Source organism: Peromyscus maniculatus, chromosome 1, assembly GCF_049852395.1.
Source record: "Peromyscus maniculatus bairdii isolate BWxNUB_F1_BW_parent chromosome 1, HU_Pman_BW_mat_3.1, whole genome shotgun sequence".
Taxonomy (NCBI): Eukaryota; Metazoa; Chordata; class Mammalia; order Rodentia; family Cricetidae; genus Peromyscus; species Peromyscus maniculatus.
The window spans coordinates 130,000,467-130,021,515 of NC_134852.1; the positions used below are offsets into that span (position 1 = coordinate 130,000,467).

Here is a 21,049-nt window from a genome sequence, read left to right on the forward strand (position 1 = left end):
ACACATTGGAGACTACAGTTCTGACAGAGTGTTCCAGGGGAAATAAGTCTTGTCAACTTTTGCCTTCATATAAGAAAGTTTATCTGGACCTAGGTTAAACCAGAAGTCCATCACCTGGCTCTACACCTAATAATCTACACGTTCAAATTTTAACAAAGATTGTTGTTACAGTAGGTCTTTTCCTCCCAGCATAACATAAGCAACACATTGGAGTATAAATTACCTTGTCCTGGTAGCCATTGAGCAGAAAAATACAGAAGTAGCTAAGTCTACAATAACTGTAGCAGGAATCTTAAAAGTTCTTATTAATAAAAACAAACATGGAGCCATGTATTGGGGTGAACTGGAAGATCAGAGAGACAGAACAAGCCACAGCTAACCTCACCTGGCCATCTTCTCAGCTGATCTTGTTTCCTCAGACTGGATGCCTCTGAGTCCTCATCCAGAATGAATCTCAGCTGAACTGTTGCTCCAAAGACTAAAAGCTTAACCAGCCAAATGCTTCTAGTTTCTGGTCTTCACACCTTATATATCTTTCCTTTCCTTTCTACCATCACTCCCTGAGATTAAAGGCTCACTTCCTGGGATTAAAGGCGTATGTCACATGCCTGGCTGTTTCCAGTGTGGCCTTGAACTCACAGAGATCCAGAGGGATTTCTACCTCTGGAATGCTAGGATTAAAGGTGTGAGTGCCACCATTTTCTAGCCTTTGTATCTAGTGGCTGTTCTGTCTCTGACCCCAGATAAGCTTATTAGGGTACACGATATTTTGGGGAACACAATACCACCACAAATAATGGATGGCGCTGGTGACACTCCTTAGTAGAAGTCAAGGAGAGTTTGAGGGGCCTCGCCTCACAGGCCTCACCACACGGCAGCCATTCCTTCTTCTCCCTGTTCTCCCTCAGATGCTAGGGTACATAAGGAGTAGAAAATTAACTGAAGGCAAGACTCCATGATGAAGCTTCCACATAATAAATACATTGTTTGGTTTGTCAGGCTGGCTTCTGATGGAATAGGAGAAGAGACCATATCCAAGCCACCTGTAATCTCATAATGGTCTGATGGGGAGGTAAAGAGTTACAATGTCAAAACTTCAAGCAGGGACCTAGCCAAATGCCCAAGGGAAGCGCATCTGATCTCTGGATTCACACAGGTGTACTTCCTAGCTCTACCCTGCTCCACCCACCTCTATGGAGCCTCCACTCCAGGTACTTTCCCAACCTAGGTGTGTCTCCACACCCAATACAATCTCTAAGAGATAGAACTGCTTGATCAAAAGGCTACACTGACACTGAGCAAATTCTTCACTGTATTTGTTGTAACTTTTATATGAGCTGCTAGAAATCTATGACAAAAGCAGAAGCAGCTTCTCTAATACAGTCTACTCAGGACTCGTGCTTAGCCATTAACTAGTTTGCTATAAGAAAAAAAATCCATTTACAATTTAGTACTTGCAAAATCCTGCCAACTGCTAGAACAAGGGCAGCCACTGACACTGACTGCTGTTAGTTCTGGATCAGGAGCCACAAGGGTAACGAGGAAAGCAGACACCAGACAAAACTCAGTGGCAGTCCAGCATGGGCCTCCCACTTCTAAGGAGCCTCCAAGGCCCTCCTTGGTTCAAATTCAGAGCTCTTCAGAGTCTGAGAATGGGGCAAAGGGTAGTTGTTAAGAAAGGCTAAAAAGATAAAAACAAAACAACTTCTACCAAACAGTGTCTAGATGAGTTACCTTCAAGAGGAATTCTCTCTAAAAGGAAGCAGTGAGTGTAGTCATCTAAAAGGAACCACAACCATTCCTGTAGTTAAGGCAGACTCCTATCAGGGTGTGTCCTATTCTCCACCCTCAGAGACAAAAGACATGTCTACACATGTCCTCAAAAGAACTGCAGCTTCAGTTTGCTTTACACACACACACACACACACACACACACACACAAAGAAACCCTTAAAAGTGCTTTGGCTGTGAAAAGTGACAGACCCAAGCATGGTTTCTCACAGGCTGTTCATACTTTGGGCATGTAGTAAGCCAGAGTGAAACCTATTCAAATTTCAAAAGGCAAGGGGTTAATTCTTGGAAGACCATCATACAAGAGAAGCAACTGTTCCAGCAGAATTCTCTCCAAACAAGAAGGACTGTAGCATGTGGAGGGTCTGGTTTCCAGATTTGTGTTTCTAAAGACTGGATTGCTGAAAGAAACAAAAGGCCCAAACTTACACAAACCCCACATGCTCACAGACTGGCAACTCTAATTCCCAGGCTCGCTGACTCACCAGTGTTTGCTGCTCAGCTCCTGCTGCAGGAGACCCAGCCCCCGGGTGCGATAAGAGGATTTCCTGCCCTCCATCTGACCCACCTACCCAGACCACTCACCCCGCCCCCACTGGACAGATGCTTCAGTACTGCAGCTCCCTCCAGAGCTTGGCACCAAGGCCTAAAGGTAAGGGCAGGACAGATGGGGCTCCCATAGAAGCCTAAATCCCATTTACTCTGCTGGGTCTCCATGTCTTTAGATGACCTGATACAGCGGAACCAGTTGAAACCTGAAGGCTTTTAACATACTCAGAGAAAAAGAGGGAGAAATCAATGTGGACAGATGATCAATCACCCAGTGACAGAAGGTCGGCTTTCTTCCATCATAGCTCCTTTCTTTGAAAAGTTCCCATTCTAGTGGGATGGAGTAGTGGTCTCCAGTGAGAGCCAGTATTTTCTACCTTCTGGTGGGTGCTGCTCCTGGGTTGCTCTTTGATTTCTCTTTTCTCTGGGCTTCTCCAGGCCAGGTCACAGCAACCAGCCCTGTGTTCAAGAGGCTGGCAGAACCTTCTTCAGTCTTTCAAAGCTGAAGATCTCACTGGCTATTGGTTAACTGAGCCTTTGATACGGAGCCAAGCTCTATACTAACTAAGCACTTTAAGAACATTATTAGCTCATGTGCCCTCCTCACCACAATTCCATTTAAAGACAGGGAAACTGAGGCTCTGCGTACATACAGTAAATTTATCCAACATCACAGAACAAACAGAACCTGGAATGTTTAGTTCAAGAAATCACAACCTGTATAACTGAACCCACCCCTGGCAAAGGATCATGGGACAGCACACTGAGTAATGTTCAGAAGCAACAGTACAACAACCTCAGAATTGCAGATATTAACCATCAGCCACCAGAAAGAACACTACACTATCTGCACGCATGATCAAAGACATCCTTAGCACTGCCCTCCCCAGGGCCAGGCCAGCACAGCTGCCATGATTCCAACAAGTATGATGCCCTTGGGCTCACAGCTCCCCATCCCAGAAAGGGAGGAGATGTGCTAGAACTAACTAGTCTACTTGTTCCAGACCTGCTCCACCAGATCAGTGTAGTGAAAGCTCTGTAACTAACTGAATTTCTCAAATCTACCCACATGATTATTGCACATAGTCAGTCAAGAAACACAGATAACGTAAGTGGTACAAACAGCCAGCCCTACTCCAAAGTCATTAGCTCAAGTCCTTCTAAAAAGCAGTCTCACAAGTGCTACTGAGATAGCTCAGTGATAAAGGTGCCTGCCACCAGGTTAGGGACAACCTGAGGATAATCCCCAGGACCTATATGGTAGAGAGGAAGGACAGACTTCTAAAAGTTGTCCCAGACTGCCACACAGAAGCCATGGTACATGAGCGCACACACACACACACACACACACAATTTTAAAATGTTATTAACAACAATAATAATAAAAGGCCAGGCATAGTAATGCATGTGTTTAATCCCAGCACTTGGGAAACAGAGACAGGTGGATCTCTGAGTTCAAGGCCAGCCTGATCTACATACTGAGACCCAGTCTCAAAAAACAAAAACATTCTAATACCACATCACTGACTATTCAAAAGCTCCAAAGCCCCACCATGTGGAGAATCAGGCTCTCCACAGGAAGTGATTTCCTTGGGATTGATCCTCAATAAAAATCAAGCTGTGCCTGGGTGAATACTTTAAACTGTTAGCCATACCCTGTTCCTAACCTAAGTAGGCTTTCTCTTTCCTCTTTCATCCACTTCTGTAGGTCCTGCAAAGACAGGCTCTCTAGCTTTCTAGGCAATTACACTCTGTTAATGGAGGTGTCCTCCCAGGTGGCTCTCCTCCCTCCCATTGCCACCTGCTGACAGCCTCTGCACAATCTAGATACTCCAGTGCCCAGTTTCCAAAAACAACACAATTATTAGTAATGAATACTCTTTTCTATCTGTTAGTGTATGGTAACAGCCACATAGAAACATAGCTCTGTGAAACTAATGAGTTCCGGGAAATTAAATGGCGGCACACGAAGGTCAAGGAGCCTATCTAGGGAGGGAGAAAGTACAGTAATGGAAAGGCCGAGTGAATCACAATGATGGCATCTATTAACCAAACCTGTCAGCAGCTCATTCCACTGCACTTCAGAGGACTGTTGAGCAGAGGAAATGAGATAATCCATGTATTTGGTACATAGAAGCATTCAATGAAGTGTCCGCCTCTCTCTGTAATCATTATTATTACTGCTATCACAAAGTCACTGACAGACTCAAGCTTCCCTTACCACAGGAAGTATTCTTCAGTAGCCAGCCCAGCTCTACTATGGCAAGTCAAGTGTGTCTCATAAGTGGCTGCTCTCCTGCTTGAGCTATTGTGGCACAAATGGGTCAACCAGAGCCAAGGACAAGGAGAGGTGGGAGCAGGGCTGGAAGAAGAAGTGGAGGTGGAGGAACGGTTCACACATGCACTAACTGGGGAACCTAGTTGAAGCCTTTATACTCTTTTGGGTATTTATTTACCAGACAAGAACTGGGTTCAGCTCACACTTGATCAAGATCAGTCCCCAGCTTTTCTCCTTCAGTCTTAGCTCCAGCTGTTTCTGACTCCTTCCCTCCCTTCTCTCCACATCAGCCTCCAGAATCCTCCTCCCTCTGTGCCAGCCCTGGCTGCTGTTCCTGAGGAAAGGCTTGGCTGCCTGCCCAGTTCAGTCCCAGCCCCAGGCGTGAAGCAGACACTACTAGGCCCCAAGGGCAATCCTCAGAGGCCTGGGTCCCTGGAGTGCTCTAGCTCCAGCTGTGCCTATCTCTTTGGTAGTTCCATGAGGTAAGAACCAGGCAAGCGTCTTCAAGTGACTTACTCTTGGTTGTTGAGCCGACCCACAGTGAAGACCAACCCACAGATGGAGACAGGAAAAAAGGAGAGATAAAAGAACTACAAAGAAAACTTGAGAGAGACTCAGAAAGATAGTAATTGTGGGCCTGGGGCTACAGTTGCACTTTTTTTTTTTTTTTTGGTTTTTCGAGACAGGGTTTCTCTGTGTAGCTTTGCGCCTTTCCTGGAACTCACTTGGTAGTCCAGGCTGGCCTCGAACTCACAGAGATCCGCCTGGCTCTGCCTCCCGAGTGCTGGGATTAAAGGCGTGCGCCACCACCGCCCGGCAACAGTTGCACTTTTATAACACGCCTAAGAAGTAAACTGCTAAAACTTTTATATTAGGAAACTAAGGCTTCTTAATTGCTACACAATAGGACTACAAAATAAAACCAATCTGCCAGACTTCACTGGGATTTCACAGAGAGGCAGATCTTGTTTGGGTTCTTAAATAGCGATAGGCAGGAAATGGGAAGAGAGAAGACCAATATGGTTATTCTGTGTAATTAACATAGAATAATAACTATATTTTAAAAATCATGCTGGACGTTGGTGGTGCATGCCTTTAATCCCAACATGTGGGGGAGGCAGAGGCAGGTGGATCTCTGTGAGTTCAAGGCCAGCCTGGTCTACAGAGCAAGATCCAGGACAGGAACCAAAACTACACCGAGAAAACCTATCTCGAAAAATGGGGGAAAAAATTATTCCAGGGAGCTGGAAAGATTGGCCCATCAGTAAAGTGACAGTCACAAAAACATGAGGACTTCAGTTTGGATTCCCAGTACCCATGTAAAAGCTGGGCATGGTAGTCCATGTCTAACCCCTGTGTTGGGGGATAAAGACAGGGAAACTTCCTGGGGCTTCCAGGCCAGCCAGCCTAAGTGAATCAATAAGCTCCAGGTTCAATGATGGACCTTATCTCAGAAAATATGGTGGAGAATGACACCTGACACCTGACACTGACCTCTGACCTTTACACATGCACATATACATCACCCACACTTACACAAAGCACTGCATGTATTTATTAAGAATGATATGAACCGTTACATTTAACTCATTATATCTCTGTAAGTTAGATAACATTTTCTTCATTCTATAAAAGAAGTAAATAAAATTCAGGGAGTAGGCTTGAGGTAACCAGTCTGACTCCAGGCTCTCGATCTCTATCCTGATCCCTCTCCTGGCCTTGCTTACTCTTCTCTGATATGATGTGTGCCAGGGCAATGACAATGCCCCGAGAGGAAAATGTTCTTTATCAACACGTGAGTGGATTCCAGGGGTTGAGGACACCTTGGAGACTCATCCAAGACTCCCATAAACAATGCATCCCTTCAACAAATCACTTGGCCTCTCTGTGACTCTGACATTAAAATAAGGGGTCTAAATTTGTCTTTTCAAAGTATAATATTTTGGGGCTACCTTTGTCTTTTTTAGCATTTAAAAGAGACTGAAGTTGAAAATCTGGAACCTTCTGAAGACAAGAACTTGTCCTCCTTAATGAATGGCTCCCTTGCTTCTTCTTGTTCATACTCTCAGAGTCAAGCCCAAAAGAAGAATAGGTGACTCCAATCTGAACAATGGGGTGACAGACATCTGGAGTTTGCAGCCTTCCCTTCCCTCATCACTTTTGTTTGAACTAACTCTTCAGGGTCAGTATTCTCCATGGTAAACAGCCCAGAGCAAACTGTCTCTTTGATGTAGTTGATTGGGTCAGAAAGCCTGCTCAGAGGAAGTGTTGGCTGCTCATAGGGAGCCTGTGAAATGAGGAGCTAAAAAAACAGGAGGTGAACCTATACCAAAAAACAGTGTCAGCAAGGTGTGTCAGCCCTGCCCTAAGACTGCCTTGACAGAAGGGAACAACGCAATGCCCTTCCCCATTTTGTTCCCACCTAGAGTCAGTCTATTCTACAGCCAGAAGCTACCAGTACACACCGGCATTCCCACGTAAGCAATACGAAATTCATGTTTCCAACTTCTATCTAGTTTGGAGAGCTAGCTGGGCCCATGGTCTTACTTCTCACTGAACATGCCAGACACTGAAGAAAAGAATGTGAGCCATCCTCTAAGCCCTAGGGAGTCTCTAGACAAGACTACAGGAGACAGACTCTTAGTCCCACCTGGCAGCTACAGGTTTCGAGTGACCTTTTCAAAAAAGACTGAAAAGTGGGCACTGTCCAATTGTAAATGACTTCTAGAAACTTGCAGAGATAATGAGGAAAGACTGAGGGGACTGCTCCTCGCACTAGGAAATTGGGGCTTGAAGGAAGATCACCTTCAGAGATTAGGTCTTACCAGAGCCACTTAGTGGGGAAAGCAGTTTCCTCCGCCCAAACAAACAGAACCTGTTTGTTTCTATGTTCGTGTTTTAAACGTGTCTTTGTCCTAAAATGACCTACACTAGCAAACTCAAACTGCAGCTCTAGTCAGGGTTGGGAGGACCTGGACATCAACCAATCTCAAAAGTGCAAAAGGGAAGAGGCATGAAGGAAGGAAAGAGAAAATATCTTTAAAAGGAAACATACACACTAGTTATATGTCTAGTAAATAATCTGGGTCACATGACTAACACCATCCAGCTTGGCAAAGTCACTTATTTTTATTAGTTTGTCACTGGTCCTTAGGTGTCACACTTGAAATATAATCATACTGTCTAATGATGTTTTCATCTGTGATGGACAATGTCACAATGGTGGTCCCCTAAGACCCACCCCAATGCTGTGGAGAAACAGTGTTCACTTATTCATGATCATGTTGGCATAGATTAAGTACTCTACACTGCCAGCTGTAAAAAAGTACAGCACATACAATTAAGTATAGTATATAACATTTAATAAAAAGGTTATGTTACTGGGCTACATATTTACAATGCTACCTTTTTGTTGTTAAAAGATTACTATAAAACGGCATGTTGTGTGACTGGCAGCAAGATCATACATGTCACATGTACCATCTCCCCTGACTGCATCAAGATACCACATGAAGCCGGGCGGTGGTGGTGCACGCCTTTAATCCCAGCACTCAGGAGGCAGAGCCAAGCGGATCTTTGTGAATTCAGGCCAGCCTGGTCTACAGAGTGAGATCCAGGAAAGGCACAAAGCTACACAGGGAAACCCTGTCTCGAAAAAAACAAAAAAATAAAAGATAAAAAAAAAAAAAGATACCACATGAAATATGACCTACGCATAAGGACACTCAATGGCATCCACACAATGACAAACTCACTCAGAATCCATCCCTTAGCAGCCAATGACTAGATACTACTGAGACTATATATCTATTTAAGGTCTGAAGACTAAAACCAGTGTTACTAGCTAGTCTGAGGGCTACTTGCCAAATACAAGCAAGCCAACATAGACACATACCACATAAACTTTCGAAAATGAAATAATGAAGCATTTTGGTCTCCAAGCTTTAGAACTGAGTGGCATGTTTACCCAAAATAACCAAAACTGGGCCATCTCATGTCACCGGCCCACAACTGGGTCTTTTGTTTCTCCCCCCTACACAACTATTCTAAAGCAGGTCTAACTACCCCCATAAGTGCACAGGGAGGCAGTGGATTTCTAGGGTGGCCATTGTATTAGTTACCTTTCTAATTGGTGTTACCAAATACCTAAAGAAGGAACTCAAAGATTTATTTTGACTGTACCGGAAGATATGGTCCACCACTGCAGTAGGAGTGTGAGATAGCAGCTCCTCATATGTTGGCAGATGAGGAAGTAAAGAGGTTAGACTGGAATCCAGAACACATATCACCTTCAAGCCTTGCCCCCAGGGACCACCTTCTGCTGGAGAGGCCGCAGTCCCAAAGGTTCCACAACCTCCCTAGTCAGTGCCACCTGCTGGGCACCACATATTCAAATACATGAGCCTGTGGGGGACAACTGTAACAGTCACCCTTTGTCATCAGTGTCCCTTGCCGACACCCCTGCTTTCCCAATGGCATTGCTTGTTTAAAGGCAGAAGGCTGTCTTGAGTTTGTCCTCCCAGGTACTATAATGAGAATAGCCCAACTGCTATACTCTGGCTCTATGGATGGTTTCCTTCCTTCCGGGGGATGGTACTTCAGTAGACCTCCCTGAAGGTGAACTGCTGATTAGACAGTCATTCCCCGCTTCCAGATAGCGTACAGATATTTGCCACCCAGGAGGTTGGCATATTATAGCTAATTAGTCCTCAAACATCCAATTACCACATGAACTGTTCACTTTCTGGTCACCTTCTAAGGAGTTCAGCTGAAAAGTAGTTAACTGAAGATGAGATTAGATTTTTGCATTCAGTAAAAGAAAAGAAAGGAAATTGTGAAATGAGTCAAAAGATGAGGAAAGAACCTGATACAAAAAATGATAAATGACTGCCTGCAAATGCCTTAAAGGAATACTTGAATGATCACAAATATACAGCTGAGGTTTCTAGAGTCATGTGGTTTCCAAGTAAGCCTCAAGTTTATCACACGGTAACTGATCAATTTCCTAATGCTTGCTCATTCTTTATAAAGAAAATCTAAATCCATTATAAGACCACACATACCAACTTCTTCCTAGAAGCCCCTGATGGAGGCTGGCTGCTAATGCACAGCAGACAGGAAGACAGAGGGACAAAAAGACCTGCACAGCATGAGAATTCTTCCTTTCAACCACATGAGTAACCGGGTCAGAAACGTCTCTGACTACTACCAAATCAGAAGTACTATATACATTTTCTAGAAAGTCCAGAAAATGGAGACAAATCTGTGCATGTGTATGCACACGTGTGTGTTGGTGAAAGTCAATGAACTTTACATGGGTTCTGGGGTTATTGAACTCAGGTCCCCAAGCTTGAAAAGCAAGAACTTTAATGACTAAGCTACCACCTTAACCCCTCAACAACAATTTTAAATATTGTTATCGCCACAAATGCTCCAGACCGCACATAACTCATAAGGTTAGTTATATCCTACTATTCAATCTGTCCAAATTCTTGTATTGTACTCCAGAGGGAGCAAAGAGACTGAGACTCCCTGTGTTGAAACACTGTGTAGCTTAGTATCTCAATGAACGGGCACCATGATTTGTTGTTTTAATTTCTTACTCTCAGATGTTAACTTGCTCTCCATAATTCACTACTATAGGCATACTAGAAAATGAAGTTAAAAACCAAAACAGTAATAATTATTTCCTGAGAATAAATTCTAAGAAGGGAAATTAATGGATCAAAGAATATGCAAAAACATTTTATATAAAGTCTATTCTAGCAATGGATACTTTCAACATACTGTATTTGCCAACTAATCCAGTTTCCCTTAAAAAAAAAAAGATTAAAAAAAAAAAAAAAAAAAAAAACTTTGCCGGGCGGTGGTGGCGCACGCCTTTAATCCCAGCACTCGGGAGGCAGAGCCAGGCGGATCTCTGTGAGTTCGAGGCCAGCCTGGGCTACCAAGTGAGCTCCAGGAAAGGCGCAAAGCTACACAGAGAAACCCTGTCTCGAAAAACCAAAAAAAAAAAAAAAAAAACTTTGCTGAAAGCATAGAAGATATTATATTTATAGAAAAACATCCAGGCAGCAAGTAAAGAAGCGTCAGCTTTACTGTGAGCACAAGGACTTAAGAGATTTGTTAAATGATGGGACAAGAAACAAGAGGTTCATCAAATGATCGTCCTTCAGTTTCATCTCAATTTCCTCAATGTATTTTTTTTTTTAAGTATTAGACAAACCTTACCCTTTCCACCCTCCCAAAAGTTAAGATGATACCATCTGAAAGTCAAATGCATCCTCGTCCTCTTAGCACTGGGCTGAGAATCTGGCTCTTAGACTAACCAGAGTCACAGGGACTCTTATGGACATGGGGCTGTGGAGCTTTGGAAGCAGAAAGTGGGCTGCATTTAGCCCACAGACCTGTCATACGGGCTTTTGAGCTATAGATGGAATCAAAGGACATTACAGAACCTAACAGAACCATGTATGCTTCCCCACCACCTAGCGTCTTTATCAGATAATTGTTCAAGCTTCACTACTAAGAAGTTCCCTGCCTCTCTCCCTAACTCCTGGGATAAGACTGTGCATATGTGGGATTCATAATGGAGCATGTGACCTAGGCCCACCACTGCCTTATACATTCCTGGTATTACCAGGGGTACACAGGCACCCAAGCCAAACAATGAAAATGGTCACCATACCACAGCTACCAGGGAAAGTAAAATGTCTATTAAAGAGGGTAGATGTGAAGATTAAACAGGCTCTCTTTACTGGGTGAGTTTCAAATCTAACACATACAAAACTCAAGAATGAGATTCTTAGGTGGAAAGTAATACTGAGCAATTACAAACTGAGTTTTAACAACATCATTCACACCTGGAATCCAATGGCTTCAAGAATGGAGATCAAAGCCTAACTTTCATGAACATGCCAGTCAGTAAATTCCCTTTTACATTCCCCAGATATCAGCTTGTATCACAACTGAAAGAGTTCTTACAAAGACACTTAATGCTTCTCAGATCTCCTACTTAGCAGCCCAGAAAGGAAGATCCAATGCTTAGATTCCTGATTAATGTTCCTGGACCAGCTTACAGGGCCACAATTTCAACCCAATACGTCATGGGTACTCTCAGCTGAACAACAGGAGCAATGATCCCTGGCCCATGAAAGCTGACAAATTCCATTACAACTAGGTGAGCCATTAGGGTACTATTTATATAAGATGGCATGACTAACAAGCTAAAAGAACTATCTTAGCCTTCCTCCAAATACAAAGTTACAGAGTATTTACTCCTGCCTTCTACTGTAGAAACATTTTCTCTCCTTCATGTTCCTAAGGAAGAACCCCTCTTAACATCCAAGCATCAGGTAATGGGATGTAAAGCAAACTCTCCTGGAAGCCTCTGTACAATAATGACATAACCAATCTTCTTCTAGCTCAAAGGTATTTGATCTAAACCACATCCTATGAAACTGAAAAACCAGACAAGACCAGAATTCTTGGTTTCAATTACTATCACCCAAACAATTTCCCTACGCTAAGAGCCAATTTAGGAAGAATTCGGGTTTCTAAGACAGAGACTAGAAATGCTTGTGGTTTGTCTGTCTTTATTTTACACATACACACACACACACACACACACAATATATATATACCTCCATCCTATGAGGGTTATATAAAGCTGTGTGTGTGTGTGTGTGTGTGCACATACATATATACACACACGGGTTAAAACTATTTTGCTTTATTTTTATAACATTTATTTTCACAAATGCTTATGTGGCACATGGATACATTAACATGCAGAGATAAACATACTTATATCAAGAGAGTCTAACATATGATAGAAAGCAACAAGCAACATGGTACTGCAGGCTTTGCAAAGTAAGGTATCTCTTGCTGGACATGGTGGTACATGCTTTTAATCCCAGCACTCAGGAGACAGAGGCTGGTGGATCTCTGTGAGTTCAGGGCTAGCCAAGAATACATAGTGAGACTCTGTCTCAAACAAAAACAAAAACAAAAAGAGGCTACTCAGTTCTTGTCTATTTCCTGCCTAAATCACCCCTACCTAAGCGTCAATGCAATGCTATTTTAGTTGCCCTGACAGGGCCTATTTTAGGAAAATCCAACATGAGAAAACTCCAAAAAGCAATAGAACCAAAGGCTCTCTCTTCTGGTCATCACTATGTTGGACAACCTAAGGGCAGCTACAGACCCAGAATAAATTGTATATGTGAGTGCACACACATTTTGCATCTACTAACAGAGGGTTCATTGAGTTGCATGCAGCTTTCTGAACTGTCATCAGTTTGCATGTACTTCAAGAACCACATCCAATCCTATCATTCCTGAAGTCCTATCTGTGCCTTCTACAAAGAACAGGACATGCTTTGTATGAAAAATAACTGGGTTTACACATCTCCACAGACACCATGCAACTCATGTTCTCACCTTAAGTTTGGGAAAAATCAAAAGATCGTTTCATACCAGATGTGTCTCAATTCAAATACTGCGATGGACTCAATCAATCTATATGTCATTGTATGCTAATCTGGGACAACACTTTTGTTTGTTTCGTCTTGGTTTTCTTCATTTTGATAGTTTGGATTTTCATTTGTTTTGCTTTGTTGTTTGTTTTTGTTTTGTTTTGCTTTTTGAGACAAGGTATCATGATGTAGCCTTAGCTAGCCTGAAACTCAAGAGATCTCTGCCTTCCTCTGCCTCACAAGTGCTGGAATTAATTGTAGGTGTGTGCCACCATGCTCAGCTGCTTTGGTTTTTTGGTTTGCTTTTATAGATATAATTAGAGTCCAGGCTGACATTGAGTTCATGATCCTCCTGCCTCAGCTTCCCAAATGCTGTGATTACAGGACTGCAACACCAGTCAGGTTTCATTCTCTGAGAGTCTCGTTGTTGATTTATCTGATCCTCCAAACAGAACAAATTTTATCCTGTGTACCTCAGTTCCTAGGTACACAGCAAGTGTTTGCTGTGTGCCCGCTGATGAACCACTAATAGTGTAGTGGTTTGAATAAGAATGTCCCCCATAGACTTATATATTTGAATGCTTGGTCCCCAGCTGGTGAGTTATTTAGGAAGGATTAGGAGGTGTGGCCTTGTTGAAGGAGGTGTGTCACTAGGGGTGTGCTTTGAGGCTTCAAAAACCCACACCAGGCCTAGTCTCTATCACTGCCTATAATGTACAGATCAGATGTGAGCTCTCAGCAACATGCTTGCCTGCCGCTGTGCTCCCTGATCAGGGATTAAGCCCCTGAAACTGTAAGCAAGCCCCCAATTAAATGCTTTTTTTTTCATAAGTTGCCTTGATCATGGATCATGGTATCTATTCACAGCAATAAAACAGTAACCAAGACAAATAGTGAGTGTTCACAACGCACAAAGCACTAGTCTGTCACTTTACTGCACTCACTCATGATGAATCAGGCATGCTTAGCTCTTGCCCCAGAACAGTTATGCCCAACTAATCATATTTAAACCAATTCTGACGAAATGATGTTAATAACAAAGAGAACTGAATCCTATGGATAGAAAATTCAATTTCACTTGTCAAGAGCTGGTTCTTAAGGTCATATTTCTTTGAGACCCCTTCCCACCAGTACTCTATCACCTTCAGAAAAAAAGGAGGGAGTGGTTGTCTTATTGTTCCAATTATTCTCCACCTCATCAGTTTCTCGAATAATGTGATACAAATAGCTTCTTAACCAGTAGTAATATGGCTCCATCTCTCTCTTCACTTCATAAGCTAATTTTCACCTCTTATAGTAAAATAGAGAATTTGAGACTGAAAACACAGAGTTCCATCTGTCTCTTCTGATCCATACATACCTCATTCCCCTGGATGAGGGGAGGGTATCACAGTATTCACAGAAATCATTCCTGCCTCTTCTTTTACCAAAGGTGCAAGGCCAAAGGTTAAGTGAAGCCACAGACACACAACACTCTAGGAAGATTTGGTGGAAACCTTCAGGGACTGGCCACCCTCCCCAGCTCATATGTGAAAATATCTTATTTAAAGAAGTTCGAGACCGAGAGCCTGGCTTTGAATACTGTATATACTTACTTTAATAGGGACTCAACTACTGAAAACAGGAAGGACTAGTGCCACTTTTACAGTTCTTGGGATACTTGCTGCCACTATGTTCCTCACAAAACTCCTTGATGCTGGGCGTGGTGGTGTCCAGAAAGAGGCAGGCAGGTCACTGTGAGTTCCAGGACAAACAGGGCTACAGAGAAAGATCTTGTCTCAAAAAAAAATTTTTCCCCTGATGAGAGAGTGGCGTTTGATTTATCTTACTATGGCATGTACCTTGTCAAAGTAAAAGATGAGAGCAATGCAGCTCTACCTCTTTGGATCCCCTAGAGACAATGAGCTATGCTGTATATGGCAGCAAGAAAAGACCAAAAACTAAAGTCCTAAACAAAGCTTCCAAAGCCAGACATACTTGCCAAGAAGCAAAGAGCAGATTCCACCTCCACTGGCTGGCAGGCAGGCCCACACATTCTGCTTAGCCATGTGAAACAGCCGACTCTTGTTCTCCCCACCCCCAGGCCCACTTAGGATATTTGGGGTAGCAAGAGAATAGCAACACTGGTGACTTTTCTAGATGTTGTATAAAAATAGAGCTTCCAATTTTAGGCCTAAAGTTGAAAAGAAAAATAGCCAGAATTAGAAGTTTGTTTTAACACAATACATCGAAAATTTCAAGTATTACAAGTTTAAGTGCTGGTGGCTGAGGAGGAGGTCACACCACCACAGCGCTCCTCAGTGAGTCAGCAAACAGTAAGGCTTGTTTAACAGTGCATATCCACCAGGGACAGAATTGAGAAGTCTACCATGTGCGGTGATGGGAAACCAAACTGACTCCTCCTGTGCTTGTCCACAGTGCCGGAGCTGACACAAATGAATCTCGGCAGCAACTTACAAGACAAAAAAGTTAATAAACCTTTTTTGAGGTTGGTCAAAGAAGAAATGTTTGAAACGACTCATTTTTCAGAAATTAGTCAGTGTAACGGGGGTAGGGGTATCTTCTAAACTAATTTTCTAAACTTCACCAACTTTTTGATTTCTGGGTTTTAACACCCATTCTTCATCAACACACCTTATGTCGAAGCAAAAGCCAAATGCCTGCTTTTACAGCAAGATGGTAGCTCTTCAGGTATGAGAATCACTCTGGCAGAACTGGGGAGAACAACAGAAGACCCAGAAAGACACCATCATGATAATAAAGGCCTCCAAAGGTTTGTGGGTGCCATAAATTACATAACAAATCCATTCTGTGAGGCAGCCAGGATTAACTCCCATTCATCCGGCCCAGTATTGCCAATGGGCTTATCAAATGGAAGGCTCATTATCCACCACAGCTGAGCGAAGAAGACACAGTGATTGGTCTCAGTGTGTAACAGCTTGCTGACATTAACTATTCAGCCAGAAAAATCAATCTTACAAGTTAAAAAAAAATGTCATTACTCCCTCCCACCCCAAGTAAGTTTTTCTGACTGAATTTTTAAGGATGTAATATGACATCTTACTATAACAGATGATTATGTCTATTACATGTGCAGAGATGGGTACATTTTATATGATTTACTTTCATGGAATTCATGGCCCATGATGACAGTCAAACATAATCAGCCCAGCACTTAGGAGGCAGAGGCAGGCAGAGTTCGAGGCACTGTGAGTTCGAGGACAGCCTGGTCTACATGGCAAGTTCCAGGACTATGCAGAGAGATCCTGTCTTTAAAAAACAAAAACAAAAACAAAAACAAAAAAAGAGGGGCTAGAGTGATGGCTCAGTGATTAAGAGCACCCACTGCTCTACCAGAGGACCCAGGTTCAATTCCCAGCACCCCACAACTGTCTAACAACTAAGCTAACAACTGTCTGTAACTCCAAGATCTGATACCCTCACAAAGACATACATACAGGTAAAACACCAATGCACATAAAATAAAAATAAATAAATTGTTTTAAAAAAAAAAAGATCATACCCAGTACGTAGAAGAGAAAGAACACTGCTGTCTTGGTGACAGTGTCTTAGACTGCAACCCCCAAGAAGGAAGAAGTGTGTGTAGTACATGAACAGAGCCATCTGACACCCAAGGATAGGTTCCTAAAGAATCCAACAGAGACTCTGAGGGAGCTGGAGAGGGGAAGGCGTAGGGGAGAGAAAACAAGAGAATACTTCATAGGAAGTATGTTCACACATGTGACATATGAACACAAAAGAGGACTACTTGGGAGGAGACAGAGGATCAAGAGAAGGGGGTGAGGGAGGGCAGTTAAGAAGAAGACAAATAAGAACAAGTGTAAAATGACAAACATGGATGAAAATGCCATAATGAAACCCATTACTTCACATGCTAACTCAAAATTAAAAGGGACAGCAACTACAGAAAAAAATGAAAAATAAGTACCTACTATGTATCTGGTGCACTGCACAATCTGTCTTCAGGCTTGTGACTCTAGGTACTCTCCCAAACTGTCCACAAATACTTCCCTAAAGTTCTCTATGCACCAAGCACTGTGTGTAAAACATTTTACACACAGTAAACAATGATACAACACTAACACTAGTATCTTGGGTTTTATTCTCACCACTTCACAGACTGAAGACTGAGGTACGAATTCTAAGTAACTGTCCAAAGGACCTGTGTTTTACTGCTTCTCAAAAGTAAGAGTAACAAGCTGGGTATGGTGGCACCTGCCTTTAACCCTAGCAGAAGCAGGTAGATCTCTGTGTGTTCAGGACCAGCATGCTATACACAGTAAGTTACAGGGTAGCCTGAGCTACACAGTGTGAGACCCTGTCTTAAAAACAAAACAAAACAAAACAAAACAAAAACCTCCCAAACAAGAGCTGTTTTTTATTTGGGGCACCTAAGTTCCTAAGCCTCTGAGGTGAGCTTGAAAGGGGGGTAGCAGCTTTCAAACTTTAACTGCAAACTGCAGCAAGAAATGGATTCTGGGGCTGGAGAGATGGCTCAGGGATTAACAACACTGGCTGCTCTTCCAGAGGACCCAAGTTTGATTCCCAGCACCCACGTGGTAGCTCACAGCTATCTGTAACTCCAGTTCCAGAGGACTTTACAACCCTCTTCTGGCCTCCTTGGGTACAAGGAGCACCATCCAGGCAAGCATTCATACACATACATATATACTCTATATTCTGACCTAATACACACATGTAATACATGTGTAGCACAAAGATGCTTTCATGACACAATACTGACTGACTCTTGCTTCTGTGGTGTGCTCTGATTATTTCTGTTTCTAGTTTGTTTTCATGTGTCAGTTATGACCCTCCAAGGAGAAATAACACAGTTTGGAAAATCTCAAGGCCAGGCTTGAAGCTTCCCTATGTGTTAGACATGTTAAGTAATTTCCAGTTGCCATACCATTTCATCTTCCCAGATACCCATAAACGGGGTGTGTCTGCTGTCTCTATTTCATAGGTGAGGAAATAAACTTAGAAATAAAGCAATTTGCCAGGTATGGTGGCACAGTCTTACAATCCGAGCACTTGGAAGACTAACGCAGGACTTCAAGTTCCAGGTTACAGAGACTGCCTTCTAAAAAGAAGAAGAAAGAAGAGGAGGAGGGGGAGAAGAAGAAGGAGGAGGAGGAAGAGGAGGAGAAGGAGGAGGAGGAGGAGGAGGAGAAGGAGAAGAAGGAGAAGAAGAAGAAAAGCAGACTACTTCATATAAGCCCCTATTGTGTGACAAGAACAGGGACAGTAACCGAACATTCCATTTGTTCCCCTGGTCCCCAGCTTCCTTTCACGTAGGTAGAGAGAGGCATCTACTTTCTGGCCAGTAGCCTGTTAGCAGAAATGATGCAAGGAGGTTCAGGCAGGCGGGATTCTTCAGGTATAAGCAATGGATTGGTAAGTGTCACGGCTGCCATCTAATCATCTGCTGGGGTGAACCAAGGTAATAACCAAGACAACACAGACAGTGCAGTACAAGCCAGTAGACTCTGCATGCCCTGGTCTCTGTGGGGCTTCACCTACAGACTATAGGACACACATGTAGTAAATTTTGTCAGATTATGTCAAACTTCCTCAGTAATACTACAGTAACTTCAGGCTTCTTGAGTGCAGTGCTCTCACAAGGGCTTTACCTACTTCCAATCTCACACTGCACAGGAGTGATCACACACAAACAGTGTAGACATTCAATGCACCTGCTTAAAATCATTTACTAGGGCTAGAGACATGGTTCATTGGTATATAGTCCTCACCTTGCATGTGCAAGCCACTGGGTACAATCCCTAGTACTCCCCTCCCCCGATTATAGATCCTGTTCACTACAGACTCACATCTAAACTCAAGAAGGCACACAAGACTCTTCTGGACCTAAACTCAGCTTCTGTCATCCTCCTCCCCTCTTTTCATTTCAGTTGCTCAGGCATATTAATGTACTAAAGTATTCCCCAAGATGCGATGGCCTTACCTGTCTCTACAGCTTTACTTTACTGTTAGCATTGCTAGGAATGCCTCCCCCTTCCTGATCCTCTGGTCTTGTTTCTTCAGCCCTAGCTCAGATTTTCCCCTCACGGGATTCCTTGCTGCTGACCCGCTGGCACCTGCTTTGATATTATTGAGTCTTTGGAGCATTGATTTTACAAACCGTCTAATTGTTACCGTGTCTGGTATTTCTACCATGCTATAAGGTCCTTGGAGAACAAGATCTACTGAATCTATTAGGAAAAATACCTGGCAACATATGAGCACCTTTCTCTTCCTGAAACACCAACACCAAGTATTCAACCACTACAGAGCCTGTCAACTAGAACAGTGAGCTACATATAATTCCCTTGAACACAATGGTGAGAGAAAAACATTTTTGAGGCCAAGATTTTCTAGCTTACAAGATTGGTTTTGAGTTTCAGAAGTCCCCTATGAATGATACACATTCCATCTGGGAAAGTCAGTCCCTTGCTCATATATTTCTAACTGGAAAACTACAAAATCTGTTTCTTCTTAAGGAGAAATTATCTTGCATCTGTTTGGAAACCTTAAGCACTGTTAGAGTCTTATTTTGTTAAACTGCTGTGACATCAAAATCTCTTCTATTTACTCAGATTTTGACAAGCACTAAATGCAGGGTCCTTCTAAATTTGTATGGAGCCAAGTATTGTGTGCAAATAGTAAATATGCAAGTAAGAAGGGGAGGGGCTTAGGATGAGTTACTTACTGGTGGGGGGCATGGGACGGGACATTTCCTTACAAATGGGGAAAAGGCAACTGGAAAGGTTTTCACCTGTTGCATAACTTTATTAGTATTTTCTGCTGGGTCAAGCAGTGACGGAGCACTGGATACTTCAAAAACAAATTCTCTGATAAATTAAGCAACTCTATTTCTTGGCTAAGGAAGAGTTCAAAGTGACAGTTAAGTCTCCAATTAATGTTTTTGTCTGATTTGAAACTGCCACAAAAGTTCAAGTTTCCAAAATCTCGAAAAGACTTATTTTTAATTCATTTATTGACTTCTCGGTGGTCAGAGGACAACTTCTAGAGTTGCCTCTCTCCTTCTACCACAAGCTGGCAAGTGCTTTACCCACTTGGGCATCTCAGTAAGCCCCAAGCTTTCTCTCAGAATGAAAAGATTCTGGATGAAGTGAGAAGACCGTAGTAAATGGTGCTGGAAATCAAGACATATTGATCCAATGGCAATTTCTCCAAGAACAGAAGGAAATGAACAAGTGTCTCGGCCTCGAAAAGTCTTGCTGTAGAGCAAAGGCAACCACTACAACTCCCCTGCATCCTCTTTCAGATTTATCCAGGCTCACCAGCTGTCACCTCTATATAATGACTGCCTAGAGAATATAGCCTATTTCAGACATGCAATCTCTACCCTCAAAAGGTGGTCTTGGGATTTTTACATCCAAGAAAAAGGGCACATTGCCTGGTTTGGAATCCAAGAAAATTAAAATCTGCTCAAAGGATACTTGCTTAGAGTAGATCTTAGTAGAAATTAAAATTTTTAATCCCCCAAAAAACTACAGCCTGGAGCCTTTTCCCTTTCCTAGCCTGCCTTAATACAAGTCACAACCTTTCAGGAGACAGAACAGTATGAATGACAAAATCAAAATTATATGAAAATGGATACAGAGCACTAGCTCTCACCTCAGTTGGGAAACACCTGAGTTTCTCATTATGAAATCACACAGAGGGCTGGGGACACAGCTCAGTGGTAGGGTTCTTGTATGACAGCTTAGCTGTTATGTGCATGTGATAACTAATCTTGCTTGTCAACTTGACAAACCTGGAAGAAGGAAGCTCAATTGAGGAATTGCCTCTATCAAATTGACCTGTGGCATTTTCTTGATTACTAGTTCATGTGGGAGGGCCCAGCTCACTAGGGGCGGTGCCACTCTTAGGCAAGTTGGCCTGGTCTGTACAAGAAAGGTAACTGAGC

At 42.9% G+C, this 21,049-nt stretch overlaps 1 protein-coding gene across 5 annotated transcripts in view; it reads right to left on the bottom strand.

Annotated features, from left to right (window-relative positions):
• Dcun1d3 (defective in cullin neddylation 1 domain containing 3) overlaps positions 1–21,049 on the bottom strand; it is a 44,126-nt gene that overhangs the window by 7,779 nt on the left and 15,298 nt on the right. The window contains exon 1 of one of the 5 annotated variants that reach the window (XM_076551288.1): positions 386–2,346. The exons of the other annotated variants lie outside the window; for them this stretch is intronic. The gene's annotated coding sequence lies outside the window, so the exon portion shown is untranslated. Of the gene's footprint in view, positions 1–385; positions 2,347–21,049 lie in introns of those variants that run through there. 5 annotated transcript variants of the gene reach the window in all.